The sequence below is a fragment of the Nycticebus coucang genome, chromosome 11, assembly GCF_027406575.1.
Source record: "Nycticebus coucang isolate mNycCou1 chromosome 11, mNycCou1.pri, whole genome shotgun sequence".
Lineage (NCBI taxonomy): Eukaryota > Metazoa > Chordata > Mammalia > Primates > Lorisidae > Nycticebus > Nycticebus coucang.
Window position 1 is genome coordinate 45,962,669 of NC_069790.1, and position 19,075 is coordinate 45,981,743.

The following is a 19,075-nucleotide window of genomic DNA, read 5'->3' on the forward strand; positions in this document are numbered from 1 at the left end:
CTGTTTTTCATAGAGACGGAGTCTTGCTCTTGCTCAGGCTGGTATCTTCCTGAGTTCAAATGATCCTCCTGCCTCAGCCTCCCAGAGTGCTAGGATGATAGGTGTGAGCCACTGGACAAGCCATCACCTTTTAAAAAACTTTTATGAATTTTTGTATTGAAAATATTTCTCTTATAAGCAGCCTTGAGGTTAGCTTTTCTGTTGGAGTATTTTAATTTTAATTTTTAATTGTAATTTTAGTTCCTTTACATTTAATGTATTTACTAAAATATCTGTGTTTAAAACAACCATCTCAATTTTCTTTGGTATTTTCTATGTGCATTTTTTTCCTTCTAAGTCTTCTTTTGTTTTTGTTTATTAAATTCATCACCCATCAGCTAAAGAGTAACATATTCTTTCACTATTTTTATTACTATCCCATTAACATTTTAACATATTAACATTAACATATTAACATTTAACCTACAGATTATGACACTCTTAACTAATGAAAGTGTAATATAAATTAAAATTTTTACCGTTTCTCAGAGAATGCAATGACTTTAAAACCATAAATATATATACTACATTTTTACACCTAAAACATTCTATTTCTTTTATATGGTTAATATTCATTTAGGTTTACATTTACTGCTGTTCTTCCATATATTTTTCCTTAATTTCTATGCTTGCCTCTTTTAGTGATTTCATCTGCCTGAAGAACTACCTTAGTATTCTTTTAGGAAGACATATGAACTTAGAGCATGTCTGGTTAGAGAGGAACACAGCCCTTTGTTGGAGAAACAGATCACAGGCCATTTATAGCTGTGCCTGAGTTGTTTCAGTTGAGAAGAGGGCAGCAGTGCATAGGCAAACACCCTTACAGATCTCTTCTGGTTTTTGACCTTCTAGCATTTTCATGTCTTAGAATTTGGCTTCATTCTTTAACATTGCCAGTCACACTTTCAGATTATTCTTTTTTAAATTTTTTGGAGTTTATTTTATTATTTTTTAAGTTTTTATTTTTAGTTTTATGGGTACATAATATTCGTATAGAGGTATTCATATGGTACATGTGATATTTTGATATAGGTATATTGTATTAATCAAATCAGGGTAATTTCTTTCATTTCTTTGTGTTAGAAACATTCCAACCCCATTCTTTGTTATTCTAAAGTGCATACTAACTTAATTGATTATAGTCAATTATAGTCAATTAAGTCAATTAATATCACTTTGTTGTGATATTAAATATTGTTCACTCTACCTAACTAGCTAACTGTATTTTTGTACACATTAACCATTCCTGCTTTAACCTCCCCTCCCCACTACTCTTTCCAGTGTCTGTTAGCCATCAACCTATTCTTTATCTCTATGAGATCAATTGTCTTTATTATTTAGCTCCCACACATGAATGAGAACATGTGAGAGTTGTCTTTCTGAGCTTGGCTTATTTAATTTAACACAAGGTCCTCCAGTTCCATGCATATTGTCACAAACAGCAGGATTTTATTCTTTATATAGCTATATAATATTCCATTGTGTATATGTCACACATATACACAATATCTTTCTCCACTCATCAGCTAACAAACACCTAGGTTGATTCCAAATCTGGGCTATTGTGAACAGTGATGCAATAAATATGAAATGATCTTTTCGATATACTGATTTCCCCTGTTCTGGATCGATATCTAGCAGTGGGATTGCTGGGTCATATAGTAGTTCTAACATCAGTTTTTGAGGACCCTCCACACTGTCCTCCGTAGTGGTTTCACTGATTCACGTTTCTACCAACATTGACAAGGGTTCTCTTTCTCCACATCCTTACCAGCATTTGTTCTTGCCCTTCTTCTTGATAAAAAAACACAGTAACTGAGGTGAGATGACATCTCACTGTAGTTTCGATTTGTATTTTTCTGATGACTAATGATATTAAGTATTGTTTCATATGTCCGTTGGCCATGTGTTTGCCTTTTTTTGAGAAATGTCTATTCAGATTCTTTGCCCATTTTTTAATCAGACTATTTGATTTTTTTCCTATTGAGTTGTTGAAGCTTCTTATGTCTTTTAGTTATTTTTCCATTGTCAGATGGGAGGCCTGAAAATATTTTCTCCCATTCTGTGGTTGGTCTTCTCCCTTTGTTGGTTGCTTCCTTTGCTGCCCAGGAGATTTCCAGCTTGATGTGATTCTATTTGTCCAACTTTTGCTTTCATTGCTTGTGCTTAAGGGGAATTACTCAAGAAGTCCTTGTCGAGACCGATGTTCTGAAGTGTTACTTCCATGGATCTGATCTGTTTTGTATCTGATTCCTTTAGTAGCTTCATAGTTTAAAATCTTAGATTTATGTCTTGAATTCATGTGATTTTTGCCTATAGTAATAGACAAGAGTCTAGATCCATTCTTCCTACCGATGCAGATCTCTGTCTTAGATTCCTGGACTGAGAAGAGCATTGCTTTATTATGTTGGCAATGTATTTGACTTCTGTACTGCCAAACCAGCCTCACAGGGACAAGATTAATCTCATTAAACTCGAACTCAAGAGATTGGAAGTTTTAGTAAATGATATTTATAAGCTGATTTATACTGAACAAAAATCACTCACTAAATAATGTGTATTCTACCATATAAATCATATCACTACTTCTGTTTTATACTCAATCATGCATATAACTAATTTTCCACGAAAATGCTGAATTCTATTGCAGATTTTATAAAAGTAAGACTATGTAACATTGCTAACATTGAATTTCAAATCTGTTCATGTATACACATTCTAGCTTGTCATAAAAAGTTACTGACAATTGTTCAATGGGTTTTGTCCAGTCTATTCAGCGATAACATCCTTTAGAGTAAAAAAAGCACTTCATGTTCTCAGCATAAAGTTCTTTGTAACTGAGAATGTGCTTTCCCCCCTCTCTGAACAGTCTGAACTGAGTTTTATTTCCAGTTTTGTATCTGTTTCAAAGATTGTTGGCACACAGGAAAAGCTTTATGAAAATACACAGAGGTTGTAAATCCCATTTTTAAATTCTTGAAATGTGTCTATAAATGAAAGATGATTATTGATTTGTTGGTATAAAAAAGCACAAAAAGTACCAAGACCTGACTGACATCTTAACTCGTATATGTCTTACATTTAGCAGAAAAATCACAAATATTATCCACTTTTCAACTAGAGCTTTTAACAATGGAATTGATGGTGCACTTGTTCTCGTGCGTCCTCCACTCTCATTCTGGTTCTTGGACTAGTCTCATAAGGATGCCCTTTACCAACTCTGACTCTCTATGACATACCTTGAACTGAAAACAGGTAAAATGATACTTTATAAAGGATTATGTTTAAAAAAAATGCTTTTAACAAGTTGATACACTGAAGAAAAACCAAATACAACTCGCAAAAAAAAAAAATACATCTTTATCTCTTTGATTCTATCAGAGAGATGAAAAGTAGCTCCCCTCTCTACCTTTACCTAATCAAAAGCTGAAATCTGTTCACAGGCGTTACAGCCAGCATTGTACTATCGTATATCGATTGTGCCGGAGGGCACCTCCTTGTGGAGAACAATTGATTTTTCTTTGTTAGCAAAGCTATTTTAATAGTCTTTCTACAGTCTGTCATGTTTCAAGGCCCCAGAAGCGAGATGCACCTGTTACAAGAACTTAGTGATCAATCGTTCAATCCACAGAAAATGCTACTCTCTGCTGTGTGAAACACCTCCACAGCAATTATTCAGAAGGTGACTTTAACTCGTTTTGATAAATACGCTGCCTGGGAGGCTCAGGTGGGTTGCTTATGCATTTTTTCCTTCTAAGCCTGAAATGAGATGTTTTGTTAAATTGCCATTAAGATAGCACAGTCACAAGACAGATTTTTGCCATTTAATGTTACATTAGCAACTTCATGCCAAACTTCCTTGCCAAAGAAACTAGCCCAAAGGAAAGGTCACTGCTTTGAAGAGTGAGTGATGATAATAACTCTATTTGTATTGCCCTTGATATTTGAAAATGGCTCTTCTGGATAATTGTGTGGCCGTGACTAAAAAGTCAAAGGTAGGATCTGTAGCTTAATTCGGCACAATTGCTATCTGTTCTCCTTGACCAATAGTGACCACGGTTTCCTTAATCTTAAACAAAGTGTCTGTTATCTTGTTTTCCTCTTCATGAATCTGGCTCAAAAAAAGTTTTTTCTCTTGTGTGTGGTGGTTTCTCTGCGACCTGTAGTCATATGGAAGTCTTTATGAACTTATTACAAGTCTTTAGAAATGTTGTCGGCCCTGTCAGGAAGGCTACACTCCTCCTAGGTAACACCATTGTTAGCTCAATAACATTGGCCTACCACTGGTTAGGAGGTGTATGTATTAACCAAGTTTCAATGGAGGGATTACACAGTAAGTTTTACAAATGAGAAAATTTGAGAGAAATGTTGCTAGATGTTAAGCAATGTTATCAGGCTACATAAATACATACATACAAAAGTGACAGAGTAAGTATTTGATCCAAGTCCATTCTCTTAACCAATATCATACTGTCTCTCAGATGGTGATGTAAGTATGTAGAGCTAGAAGTCTAGAGATCTTCCTTGGATCTCAACCATATTAAAATCCCAGTCACCTTTAGTGGGTAGAAGATCTTCTCTTCAACTCAGCAAACAGTTATTGATGTTTACTGAATATTAGACGGCATGATTGACTCTGGAGTAAAGCAGTCCATTACCAAAAAACTCCTGAAAAACAAAAAAACAAAAAACAGGGTGGTGCATGTGCGTCAAAGGAGTAGGGCACCAGCCCCATGTACAGAAGCGGTGGGTTCAAACCCAACCCCGGCCAAAAACTGCAAAACAAATAAACAAACACCTACCACAATCCCTAATTTCAAGCAATTGGGCATATAGTGGAGAGGAGAAATTACCACTAAGAGGCTCAACTGGGGAAAACACCTCCTCAGCCTTCTGTTCCTCAGAGGAAGGAACATTTTTCATGGATGATATTGCTTTTGTATAAGGCCTAGAAATACAAATATGGCTGCAGTGGGCTGAACTGTGTTTCCTCCTCAGTACATAACTTGACATTGTATCTCTGCAGGCCTCAGAGGGTGAGTGATCTTATATAGAAATATGGTCTTTGCAGATGTACTCCAGATGAGGTCATTAAGCTGGGCACTGATCTAATATGACTGAAATTCGTATAGAAAGGGAAAATCTGGGCAGAGACATAGGGAAAGCTCCATGGGAAGAATGGATTTATGCTGCCATGAGCCAAAGAATGCTAAATATTGCCAGCAAACAACCCAGAGCCAGGGGAGAGATAGGGACAGATTCTCCCTCACAGCCCTTAGAAGGGACCAACAACTTTTTCAAGTAGGCTTCTGGAATGTTGATAAGTTTGATTTCAGTCTGCTAACCTGTAGAACTGTGTGGCGGGACATTTCTGGTGTTTAACCACCCCACCCCGCCCCCTTTGTGGTACTTTGCTATGTCAGTCCTAGCACAATATAAGGATTTTGACAAGACTATTGGCGGAAAGATACAGAGGTTTTTTTTTTGTTGTTGTTTGTTTTGTTTAGTTTTTAAGCAATGGGAAAAGAGAAGCAAAACTTAAAGATGAGCAAATGCTTGTAGTCTGAGGAAGCAGAGAGGAGCCTCTGAATGGGAGTGAGCAGCTTCAGCGAAGTTGGTCTAACATATGTGGGAAAGCTGGCAAAGGGCAGACTTCACTCTCCTTGAGACTCTTCTGTAGTTGAAAGTTAGCAAAAATGATGGGAAGGATGCTTGTCTTGAGGAAATTATTTAAAACTGAACTTGTTTAAGGGTATAATCAACTCTGACCTCTAAGCAGATAAAGATGTAGACGTAGATGAAGAAAAAAGCTGAAGCTATTTTGCCTGAGGGATCAGAACCAAGAATAGGGATGCAATATGTTAGATCAATAGAAGGAAAAACATTTTGGGAAGGCTTCTCTCACTTTCTACATGTGTGGGACTGAAGGAGTTAGAAAGGACAGTGAATCAGCAGAGAGGATTTCAGAGTCAGCTCTGCAATGAAGCTCAGTATGTAGCTAGTTAGATAAATTACTCCAAGTTTCTTGATTTCAATTTATTTTTTGTGAAAGAAAGTGGTAAGTGTATTGGTAATTACATTTTGTCCAGTTCTAGTAAACAGTCTTACAAGAAATGTGGTGAGTTTACTTTTACTTTAGATGTGTCTCGTTTCATCTTGAATCTGTTTCTCAGTATTTGTGTGCTGTATTAGCACAATTTAAACTTTTGAAGAAAATTGAACCCTTAAGAGTTAGTCTAATCACCACTAATTCCCTGATCACCTGAAGTTCAAATAGCATTGTGGTGTCCACAGAGTCACAGATGCTAGAAGTATAAATAAATGTGCTGCAATCAGAACCATGTAAAGAAAATTAGAATAGCAAACGTAGTAAGAGCAGAGAATTTAAGGAAAGAAATTAAAAGTTCGAACAAAAATTACCATTTTCAAATAATAAATAGTAGGCAGCTAAGCAGAAAAAGGAAAATAAGAGAGGGGCTAGCACAGGTGCAGGAAAAGATGAGGGTAACTGTGAGCAAGCAGCATCAGGCAGTGAACAGGTGTGACGAGCGGCATGGAAAGTAACGCTTTATTATGGAAAAGTCACAGCAAGGGTCTATTTCTGGCTCCAAAGGAGGCTAGTCTCGGTCTCTGTAGGTGAAACGTATCAGGGTGGATTACCCACATCTAGCAGTTAAGGAGAGGTTAACAGTAATGTAAGGGCAAGTGGCGACGCAGGCTTAAATGCTGTTTTCATAAGCCATGTTCTCACAAGACTGAACAAAGCATTGGCCATGGCAATTAAATGAAGGCAGGGGTCAAACTACGGCCCTTGGGCCAAGTCTTGCTGACTTCTGTTTTTGGAAATAAACTTTTATTGGACCCCAGCCATAGCCATTTGTATACATGTGTCAATGGCTGCCGTTGTACTACAGCAGCCAAATTAAGTAGTTGCAAAAGAGACCATATGTCTCCAAAAGCTGAAAATATTTACTGTCCAGGTTTTTTCAATAAAAAGATCTCTGGCTTTTGCTCTAGAGGGTTTCTAACATACATGCTAGGAAATTCACAGTCCTGAAATCTGATTCCTTTGGTTAAAATACTTTCTCTTCTACCTACTAACTCTGTGGTCTTGGACGAGACATTCATCACTTTTCAATCCTCAGTTTTCCTCATTAATAAAATGGGTATAATAATAATCCTTCTCTTATAATGTTGTTGTTAGGACCAAATGAATAGTTAAGCATTCCAAGCCCCACTGTGCCCACTTTCCACATCTATCTACACTATTGTTGTCTTCCAGGGACAACCAGGTCTCAACCATGTGGACATTTCACTCGGTACTTTGTGAACATCAGGCACTTACTGGGGGGGGTCTTACAGTTCCAAAGCTTTCCGATTATTTTCAGCAGTTTAGAACAGAATGTCTTAGGCTATCATTTTGTTTTAGAATTTGTTAGAGGCATACAAAATAATACAAACTGTGCTCCAAAGTTTTAAAGTTTCCAGTCAAATTGTTCTTTTGGTTTTAAGTCAGAGTCCTCTCTCTCCATTAGGACTCAAGCCAATGACAGTCTGACATGAGACTATCCTCAGAATAGCTCTTCCCTCTGAGCAGAGCATACGGAAGGAAGTTGGTCATTGATAGCTTTCCTCTTGTTGGAATGCACTTTCAAGCTCTTCAGGCAGAGAGTCTATCTAGTTTCTCGTCATCATTTTGGCAGATATTACCAGAAATATCTGAATTCCAACATACTCTGACATAGTTTAAGCTGATGCTAGTGACTCCCTTATCCCTTCCCACTACTTCAACTTTATAGTATCCAAAAGAGGGATTCTTGCATATATTTATAAATAGTTCACATACTTAAAATAATGTCAGTTGCTAATGTCTACTGGATATTTGCTGTATGCCAGGTACTGAGCTAATCATCTGATGCATTACCTTATTTTAAAACATTCTAAGGTACTACCATTATTTTTTATTTCATAGATGAAAAGTCTGAAGTTAGTGTAACATATGTGGGAAAGCTGACAATTAATTAAATGGACTGTAGTCACAGCTGATGATGGCACAAGGTTTTAAACCCAGGCTTTTCTATTCTAAAGCCCATGGTCTGGAGGATCAGCCCATATTTCCCAATAATCCGTAATTGTTATGGGTTCAAGTGTGTGCCATACCAAAAAAAGATATGTTGAAGTCCTAGCCCCTAGTAATTTAGAATGTGATCTTGTTGGGAAAGCGGGTCATGGAGGATGTAATGAGTTAAGAGGGATCTATAGTGGTGTAGGGTGGGCCATTATGCCTGGTTTCTTTATAAGCAGACAACCATGGGACAACAGCATCTAGCAGAGGAGGCCGAGGTGGGATTCATGCAGCTGCAAGCCAAGGAATACCAACGTCTGCCGGTAAAGCACCAAAAAGGAGAAAGAGGCAAGCAAGGGCATCCTCACGGCTTTCAAAAGAAGCACAGTCCTGCTAACATGTTGAATTTGGATTTCCAACTTCCACAATGATGAGATAATAAATTTATGTTGTTTTAATCCACCTAGTTTAAGGTACTTTTTGAAGCAGCCTTAGGAAAATAACACAGTAATAGAGATGAAGAAACTCCAAGCAGAAACATGATATTACATCATGAATAGAGGATCCAAAATATAATATAGCCTATGGAGGACAAGGGACTCCAAACATAAAGCACACATCTCTAAGTAAGAACAAAGAGGAACAAAAACAAACAAAAAAGAAAACAAAAAGCTACTATGATTGTGAAGTAAGATCTCTAGATTCCTGGTGGCATCTGATCTTAATGTTATATCTGTAAAGAATGAAAAAAGGGATATAAAAGCAAAGTATGTAAGTGGAGATAACTCATTATTAACATATATGGGTTTGGCCTTGGTGATCTGGTAAGAGGGTTATAGCTAACTAAAGGTAAAAGATAATTAAAGATTAGATTTAATATAAACATCTCAAATTTAAGATAACAATCATATTTAGAAATGGCATCCAAAAAAATGAAAATAAAACTAGAGCAATAGTTTAGATCTGCAACCATAAATTGCCTGATGGAAAAGTGTCCAAAATTCTTCTCTATTGAAATGGTCTATAATTGTCACCTATCTCATCTTAGCTGAACTCCCCCCTTTTCCAAATACTGGAATAAAGCATTAGTGTATACTTAGTGTGCAGTAGGCTCAAACCAATTACTGTCGGTTTCTGTGTGATTCTGGCTAATAGACACATTATAATATGTTTTCAAAGACTAATAGAAATGTTTTTATGAACATATTTTTTCAACATTAACTAATCAGACAATAGTCAATGTATCTATGAAAGTTACTTGTGTATATGAGAAGTGTCTGAAGAATCAGATGTGCAAATGCCCTGCATCTAACACCATATTCCTTTATTTTTGCCTTTGCATCTGCTTGAATTCCTTTCTTCTGACCTTGTCTACCTGACAAATCCTATTCTTCCTTAAATATACTGCCTAAGAACCACTTTCACTGTCAAGCCTTCCCTAACTGCCTATCTCTTAGCCCATGTGGCTAATCCTCTCCTTTGTGCTAATAGTGCATTTCTTTTATATTATTTATTATATTATGCGGCACATTTGTGTGCGTGCTACCTATAGAAAGAGAGCCCATTGAGGGCAGGGCCAAGCCTTTTTTTTTTTTTTTTCCATATTTACATACCTAATATCTTACACAGTGTCTGGCATATAGTAGCTGCTTACTAAAGAATGAGATTTATTAACGTGACACCAGATGCACAGGCAACAAAAGCAAGAATAGACAAGTAAGATTGTGTCCAACTAAAAAGCTTCTGCCCAGCCAAGGGAACAATTGACAAAGTGAAAAGGTAACCCATGGAAGGGGAGAAATGTTTTTAAATTTATATTTTGATTTCTTTTATTGTTTGGGATTCATTGAGGGTACAAATTTGTTAGGTAAAATCCCTCTTATAATTGTTTCCCATCCCAAAGAGGTGGGCCTATACCGTGGCCCCCCAACCCCCTCCCAAGACCCCTGTCCCTGCTCACTCATTCCTACCCCCACTTTGTATTAGCTCATGTACTGCCTTCATATTAGAATTAAGGACACTGGATTCTTGCTTTTCCATTCTTGTGATACTTTACTAAGAGAATGTGTTCCACCCCTATCCAGATTTATACAAAAGACGTAATGTCTCCATCTGTTTTATAGCCACGTAGTATTCCATGGTATACATATACCTCAGTTTGTTAATCCATTCCTGAGTTGGTGGGCATTTAGGTTATTTCCACATTTTAGTGATTGTAAATTGACCTGCAATAAAAAGTCTAGTGAAAATGGCCTTATGATAAAAAGATTTTTTTTCTTCTGGGTAGCCCAGTAAGGAGATTGCAGGATCAAATGTGAGGTCTAATTTGAGTTCTTTGAGGGGTACTGGAATGGGAGAATTCTTTTTTTAAACCGTGCATTTGATAAAGGGTTAATTTCCAAAAATATATAAGAAATTCCTACAACTTCATAACAAAAATCTATACCCTGATTAAAAAATGGATATATGGCTTGAATAGACATTTCTTTAAAAATGATACAAAAATGGCCAACAGGGCTGGGCACGGTGAGTGACACCTGTAATCCTAGTACTCTGGGAGAACAAGGCAGGAGGATCCCTTGAGCTCAGGAATTCTAGACCAGCCTGAGCAAAAGTGAGACCCTGTCTCTATGAAAAATAGAACAAATGAGCTGGGTATTGAAAGGGCCACCTGTAGTCCCAGCTACTGGGGAGGCTGAGGCAGGAGACTCACTTTAACCTGGGAGTTTGAGGTTGCTGTGAGCGGGGCTGATGCCATGGCACTTTAGCCTCAACAGAGTGAGATTCTGTCCCCAAAAAACAAAACCAAACCAAACAAAAGGCCAACAGATAAATGAAAAGATGCTCAATGTCACTAATCATTAGGGAAATGCAAATAAGAACTATAAGGAGATATCACCTCATACCTGTTAGAATAACTATTACCAGAAGTCAAAAGGCAAATGTTGGTGGAGACATGAAGAAATTTTAACCCTTGTACATTGTAGCGGGGGATGCAAAATGCTGTAGCTTCTGTGGAAAGCAAAAGGGACCTTCCTCAAAAAATTAAAAATCAAGCTGTCATATCATTTGGCAATTCCAGTTCTGAAATTGAAATCAAGACCTTAAAGAACTGAAATTAGGATCTCAAAGAGATATTAGCACTCTCATGTTCACAATAGCACTGCCCACAACAGCCAAGATGTAGAAACAAACAAAATTTCCAGGACAGATAAATAAATAGGAAAAAAAAGTGACATATACATACAATGGAATATTATTCATCTTTAAAAAAGAAGATTTGCAATATGTAATAACATGGATGAACCTTAGAGACATAATGTTAAGTGAAATAAACCAACCATAGCAGGACAAATGCTGCATGATTTCACTTATATGACTTCATGAGTTTAAAATAGTCAAACTCATAGAATTAAAAGAGAGGAATGGTGGTTGCAAGGGATTGGATAAAGGGAAAATAAGGAGTTGCTAATCAGGAAGTATAAGTTGTAGTTATTTCAGATGAATAACTTCTAGAGATCTACAATGCAGCATTGTGCCTATATAAAAGGATGCTGTATTATACACCCTCAACATCTTTCATAAGAGATTAGATTTTGCCCTGGTGCAGTGGCTCATGCCTGTAATCCTAGCACTCTGAGAGACCAAGGTGGGTGGATCGCCTAAGCTCAGGAGTTCCAGACCCTCCTGAGCAAGAGCAAGACCCTGTCTCTAAAAATAGCCTGTGCTGGGCACTTGTAATCCCACCTATTTGGGAGGCTGAGGTCAGAGGATTGCTAGAGCACAAGAGACTGAGATTGCTGTGAGCTGTGACACCATATCACTCTACCCAGGGTGACAAAGTAAGACTCTGTACCAAAAAAGAAACAAACAAACAAAAAATATTAGATTAGATTTAATGTTACATATCTTACCACAATAAAATGAAATGAATTATAAAAAAGAATGAATGAACAAATGTAATTTGAGGAAAATATTAGGGAAAATGTCAAAGAAGTTATCGGTCTCATTCAGATCTACAGATGATCAAAGTAAGCTCAGCACTCAGGCAGAGAACAGTCAGTGAGAAAGTGGAAACGCTGAATGCCTATTCTAATTCTATCTTGTTAAAAATGAAGCCAAGGTCGTATTTAAGAGGGTTTGTGATGTATGATCAGGGAGATGGTAACGAAAGACACTAGACTGCGTTCTATGAATACAAGTTTCTAAGACTAGATGAAAGACACTCTAAAGTTCAGAAAGAATAACTTTCTGAGTCACTAACTTATGCTGATTCCTTCCTCACAGCGTCAACCAAGAACTGCAACAACAACAACAAAAAAAATAGCCGGGCGTTGTGGCGGGCGCCTGTAGTCCCAGCTACTCAGGAGGCTGAGGCAAGAGAATCGCCTAGGCCCAGGAGTTGGAGGTTGCTGTGAGCTGTGTGACACCACGGCACTCTACCAAGGGCCATAAAGTGAGACTCTGTCTCTACAAAAAAAAAAAAATATTTTTGCATAGCCTTTATTGTTATCATTGCAGTCAAATACTGATTATCATGTACTTTTTTTTTTTATTGTTGGGGATTCATTGAGGGTACAATAAGCCAGGTTACACTGATTGCATTTATTAGGCAAAGTCCTTCTTGCAATCATGTCTTGCCCCCATAAAGTGTGATACACACCAAGACCCCACCCGATTATCATGTACTTTCAATAATACAACGACCTAATTTTTACTTCAATTCCCCACCTCAAGCTTTTGCTCTTTCTAGTACATTTTGCATACTGCCCTGCATGTGCCATCCCCTACAGAGTGAAGTTTGTTTTCTTCAGCCTGGCATGTCACGGCTCCTGCAAAATCACTCATCTCACATCTTTCCAACATCATCTCCCATCATTTCTGGGAAAGTTTGTATTTCACTTCATTTATTCTTCCAATAGACATAATTCTTCAAATGTATCATTAAATACAGTTGGATTGTTTTATTTTTGAAAGAATATTTTAATTATTTTATTTTATTTTAATTATTTTTAGAGACATATTTTCAGTCTGTCACCCTGGATAGAGTGACTGGCATCATAGCTCACAGCAACTTCAAACTCCTGGGCTCAAGAGATTCTTTTGCCTCAGCCTCCCCAGTACCTGGGAGTATAGTCACCTGACACTGTTCCTGGCAAGTTTTTTCTGTTTTTAGTAGAGATGGGGTCTCACTATGGCTCAGGCTGGTCTCAAACTCCTGAGCTCAAGCAATCCACCCAACCCGGCCTCCCAGAGTGCTAGGATTACAGGTGTGAGCCATGGCACCGACTTCTGATGCTTGCCTCCACCTGTCAGTGAAGGACTCAAGTGTCCTGCAAAGCTCCATTCCCTCTCCTGCTCCTTGTATGTTTCTGTGAGTGCCCCTGAAAGATTTTCCAACCTTTATAGTTCCACCAAATTTTCCTGCTTTGACCAAAGAACCATCTTTCTGGTGGACAGAACCTTGAGAGTGATGTGAGTCATAGTTTGAAGTGTGTTGTCCACTGCTTTAGAATGTCACAGATTTACTCCAGCTCACAGGTGGATCAGAAGTACAGTTCAATGTCACTGTAAATCTCATATTAATTAATTCATGTGGCACTTATTGCAATCTGCATATTAGTTTAATAATCTGTTATCAGCATAGCATTATAATTGCTCACTTTATTATAGGGAAGACATTGGAACTCCAGTTCTCAGAATCACCTTCCCTGCAAGGCCCTGGGTCAGAGTTTGTTAACAGGAAATACTTGCATGAGTTTAGAATATGAAGAGGAATGGTTGTTATTCTTCTCAGGCAGAAGCAGCCAGACGTAGGGACAGCTGTGATTCACCTTGCAGCCCCAGGTTGATTGTGTTAGTCTGCTGGGACTGCCAGAACAAAATATCATAGACTGAGTGGCTTAAACAGCAGACATTTATTTTCACAGTTCTGGAAGCTGAGATGTCCAGGATGAGCATACCAGCATGGTGAGGCTCTGCTGAGCGTCCCATCCTGTCTTATAGATGCCCACCTCCTTACTGTGGCCTCACACGGTAGAGATGGAAACCCTCTGGTGTCCTGTAAGAATGTTAACCCCTCATGAGGCCCACAATCTCATAAACTCATTTAAACCTATTTATCTACCAAAAGCCTCATCTTTCAACATCATCACATTGGAGATTCAATATATGAATCTTGAGGATACACATTCAGTCTGTAGCTGCTGAGCTACTGGTGGGATTATTCCAGAGAGGATAGCGTGACCTTTCTGGAAGAGTTCTGGGAATCATCCTTTTGGTGCTTTAGCTTGAGATTGCCTTACCCATTATTATATAAGTTCATAATTCCCTTAAAACTCTTTAAAACTAGAATGCATAGAATAGCTTTTGTTTTTATTAACTGAACTCTGGTGGCTACACCAAATTCTATACTTCAAAAGTATAGAATTAAGAAGTTCTATTGGAGGGCGGCGCCTGTGGCTCAGTGAGTAGGGCGCCGGCCCCATATGCCCAGGGTGGCAGGTTCAAACCCAGCCCCGGCTAAACTGCAACGAAAAAAAAAAAAAATAGCCGGGCGTTGTGGCGGGCGCCTGTAGTCCCAGCTGCTCGGGAGGCTGAGGCAAGAGAATCGCGTAAGCCCAAGAGTTAGAGGTTGCTGTGAGCTGTGTGACACCACGGCACTCCACCGAGGGCAGTACAGTGAGACTCGGTCTCTACAAAAAAAAAAAAAGTTCTATTGGAGTAACTTCTTCTATTGACTCTCCAGCCTCCAGCCAACCCAGTCATCTCCTTATACCTCTTCTCCCTGACTAAGCAGGATGCTGCTACAATTGCTGCTGGTGAGACAAGCAAAGCAGATTCAACCCCGAGAACATGTGACACTTTGGTGACACAGTGGTTAACATGTGTTGGCCTTGTAAACACAGAAACGTCACTTTGCCACTGTGATTCATGCTATAGATATTCTGTACCTTGCCTATTTTCTAATCAAGGCAGAACCTCATTTCACAACTAGAATTCTGAGCTATGCCAACAGCAAACTGTATCCTTCCTTTACTCTAGAAAAGAATCCTCCTGTATGAACCTGGGGATGCCTAGATGTATTCGAAGGAGATGGTTGAAATGTTGAAGGGAGACTGATGGGACTTACTGCTTCAGTTAACACATGATATTTCTTTTTTTTTTTTTTTTATTGTTGGGGATTCATTGAGGGTACAATAAGCCAGGTTACACTGATTGCAATTGTTAGGTAAAGTCCCTCTTGTAATCATGTCTTGCCCCCATAAAGTGTGACACACATCACATGATATTTCTAACATTGTAGTCTAGATCCCGACTGGTGATATGAGAATGTCCTCCAAAGGGTCTCTAGCCCTCCTGTGTGCATTGCCAGTATGCCACGGATGGAAGGCACTGTGGCTATTTAAGGGAGCTATGTGTTTACAGAGAGCAGCCTTAGGGGCCTGGGCACTGTTCTCCTCCGTGACCAGCAGCAGGCTTGCTCACTGCTCACCATGACGTAGATTCCCTAAGTCAGTGTTTCTCTCCTGTGACACAATCCACGGAGCATGCAGGCATCTATCTGGACATTCTGCCATCACCCCCACAGACTTGGGAGGGGGCAGCAAGAGGAATTGGCAGAAACATGCTGGTGCCATTGCTGCTTGCTCTGCCATGCATGATTAATGAAGTCCTTTGTCTCAAAACCAGGAGTCTCCTGTCTCCTGCCAGCATCTATGAAGCAGAAACAGGCTAATTTATTTAGTTTTAAGTAAGATAAAATCAAATTCCAGACTTGACAACTGGGACACACAATTTGCATCTCAAATACTGAGGAGGGGTACCCAGGTCCATGCCGTTCTTCCTCTGTTAGCTTCATGAAGACAAGGATGCCAATTTATTGCCTTCCTTTTTGTAGCCCAATAGCTTTACATATTTTGCAAATATATTAGCATCCATTAAATATTTACTGAATGAATCAATAAAAGAAATTCACATTGCTTTCATCTCTTCCAAACATTTGTTAGAATACCTCACAACCTTTGTGGAAACATAGATCAATATGCTTCATCTCTGAAATTCTGATTTTGTAGAAATTTTGACTTTTTTTATTGTGAGGATTAAATAAACCAGAGTTTGTGAATTAACACCTAGGTTACAGGTTCTTAATATGAATTACCTACTTCTCTACCCCTTATTTCTGAATCATTCATTTTTTAAGACACAAGCAACTTCTGTTATCTGCATTATTATTTATTTTATATTAAGGATTTTAACAATGATCAAAATTAGTTGTAAATTTTTTGTTTTTTTCCAAAGATGCTAACTTTCCTGGCAAACTCTATGTGGAATAAAATCAGACATTTATAAAACGGGTTCAAGGAACTGCTACTTCCTCTGCTTTCTTAATGTAAACGCTCCATCTCTATTAACTACTGTTGTCTTGAGAAGCCCGTATCCCGACTGGGAGAGATGCTACGTCTTTTCTATCTTTTCTGCATTATCACCTCTATTGGAATATTACTACCTTTAACATTATAATTAGTGATTCTTACAACAACCGTGATGGTTATGAGTTTTCTCAATATCAACCAGTTGATATTTTTTTCCCAGACAGCTCAGAGACTAACTGTAGTCATCCCCCAGAAATTCGGTATTTACATATCACTAGAAGCTCCTGGTGCTCTCTCAAGCCTAATTGCCACCCTGTCCCTCACTGATTCCACAGTTTAGACTCATGGTTTTGTGGTTGTGCTTTAGAGAGGCTGGCAGTAGGCCAGTAAAAGTGAACCAGTGGGTAGGAATCAAGTGCAATTGGCCAACGTGATGGCGTTTGCCAACCTCTGAAGTAAGAGCTCAGCTCTCTGGTTTTGGAATGGCAGAATGCATTTTGGTTTTAATTTTCTAATTTGTGGTTCAGAATGCCTCAAGATTTAGTCAAGGATTAAGCTTGTGGTTTAACTTCCTTTTTCTTAGGGGTATGAAGTGTTTGAGTCAAGCCACCAGCCCATATCCCAGCAAATGAAACCTATTTGCATTTCTCATGTGTGTGAGCCTAGTAAATGTTGATTGCTTCCAGTTCACTGACAGCACCAGTGTGCTTTCCATTTTGTTACCAAATAATAAAACCTCAAACAGAGGCAGTGTCTCTGGGCTTAACAGGAAGCATGACTCACACCTCTAACCACGGGAAACAGCAGTGATGCACTTAACTCCTTTAAAATGCCTGTTAGCATCAACTTTGTAACATACATTAGAAATAGTGGCCTTCCGAGCATAGTCTTTCCCACTGAGCAAGTTGCAGGATGAAGGGCAATTTTACTTCAATAAGGGAATGTGTGAAATAGTACATACTGTGTCCTAACAGCCCCGGCAAAAGAACACTGGCATAATTTTATAATTATACATTTATTTTTCTGCATCTCTGCTTCTGTATAAGGATTTGTTTTTAGTTAAAATGCAAAACAAAAGCATTATGAAAACTGCCACACACACACACACACACACACACAATCTCACTCTGGCTTAAATAATAAAGCCAATATTTGGTTTAGAGCCAGGTTAGTGGATTTAGGCAGTATTTGATGATGAGGCTTGGCTCCGGATTTCTCTAATTTTCTTAGATTTGTTGGAGGTGGCAGTGGTGTTTGCTTGTCATAGGAGGAAGATGGCAGCAGCAGTGTCAGGATACATGTCTCTAACCACAGGATCTGGAATAACAAAGCTTTTTATCTTCACCCAACTACTGAATACAAATACTAGGCTTTATTGATGGGACAAAATTAGGTCACATCTCTGCCTCTGCACACATCACTAATCACTGTGGACAAAGAAGGGCTTAGACCTGGCCCCCTAACTGTCCTGGACCTGTAAAAGCAAAAGCAGTTCACTGCCTGGACCAGGCTGCTTAGCCTGCTCACCTCATCCCCCAAAGCTGAGAGAGGTTCACCGCCAAAGTCAGCTAAATCCAGGGTACTACAACACTGCATGGACATGGGCTTACAGGGGAGAAATCCACAATGTCACTACAGGGTGCCAACCAGTACTGGCCTGCGACTGGGGAGATTTATGTTGGTGACTCCAGCATTAGCAAATTTATCTCTGTGATTTTGCCAGATCTCCTGATCCAATGGTTCTCAACCTTCCTACTGCCGGGGCCCTTTAATACAGTTCCTGTGGGTCGCGACGCACAGGTTGAGAACCACTGTCCTAATCTGATACTTCACTTGTGTGTTCATTTTCCTTTTACTGTGGATGTTTTCTTCAAAACTACTCCTAGGCTTTAGCTTTGTGTGTTTTTCTGCCCTTCCCAGCCCCTTCCCACCCCCTTCCCAAAATTTGAATCTAGTTTATGGAACCTCATCCTGACACCAAAAATAATTCAGTCACTTAAATGCCATATGGAATAAATAAATATTTCAAAAGAAATCAAACTTAATTCCTTGTAAAAATCTTCAGCATTGGTTACTTTGATTAAATATGTAAGGCCAGCAAAGGCCTAGGCTACTGGCAGGCCTATAAAGGAGAAATGAAAGGAATTAGAAAGCAAGAGACTAACGTCACTTTATGAATTGACGAAGTGATGGCAGAATTGTTATTTTTATAACTTCCCAGAATAAAAAGAAAAAAGAAACATGGGATTGCAGCTGCAAATTGGCTGGTGATCAGAGACTGGCAGGCTGTGTGAGGGCACATGCACTGTGTATGAGAAGGAGGGATCATCCCAGCTCTCATTTACTATATGTTAATACACCTTGGAAACAACCAGAACGGGAGGGAAATCTTACCACCCTGTTCAATTCTACTTAAGTAACAAATCATAGTGGAGCAAGCACACTGGGCTAGGCTTAGCAAATAAGGAGATTATAAAGAGAAGGAAGAGATTGCGTCTGTTGTCAAGCAGCTTACACAAAGAAATTAGATAATTATCTAACATTAAAAAGTAATTTTAAAAACAAAATCCCCAAACACTGCTGCTTCTAGCCACCC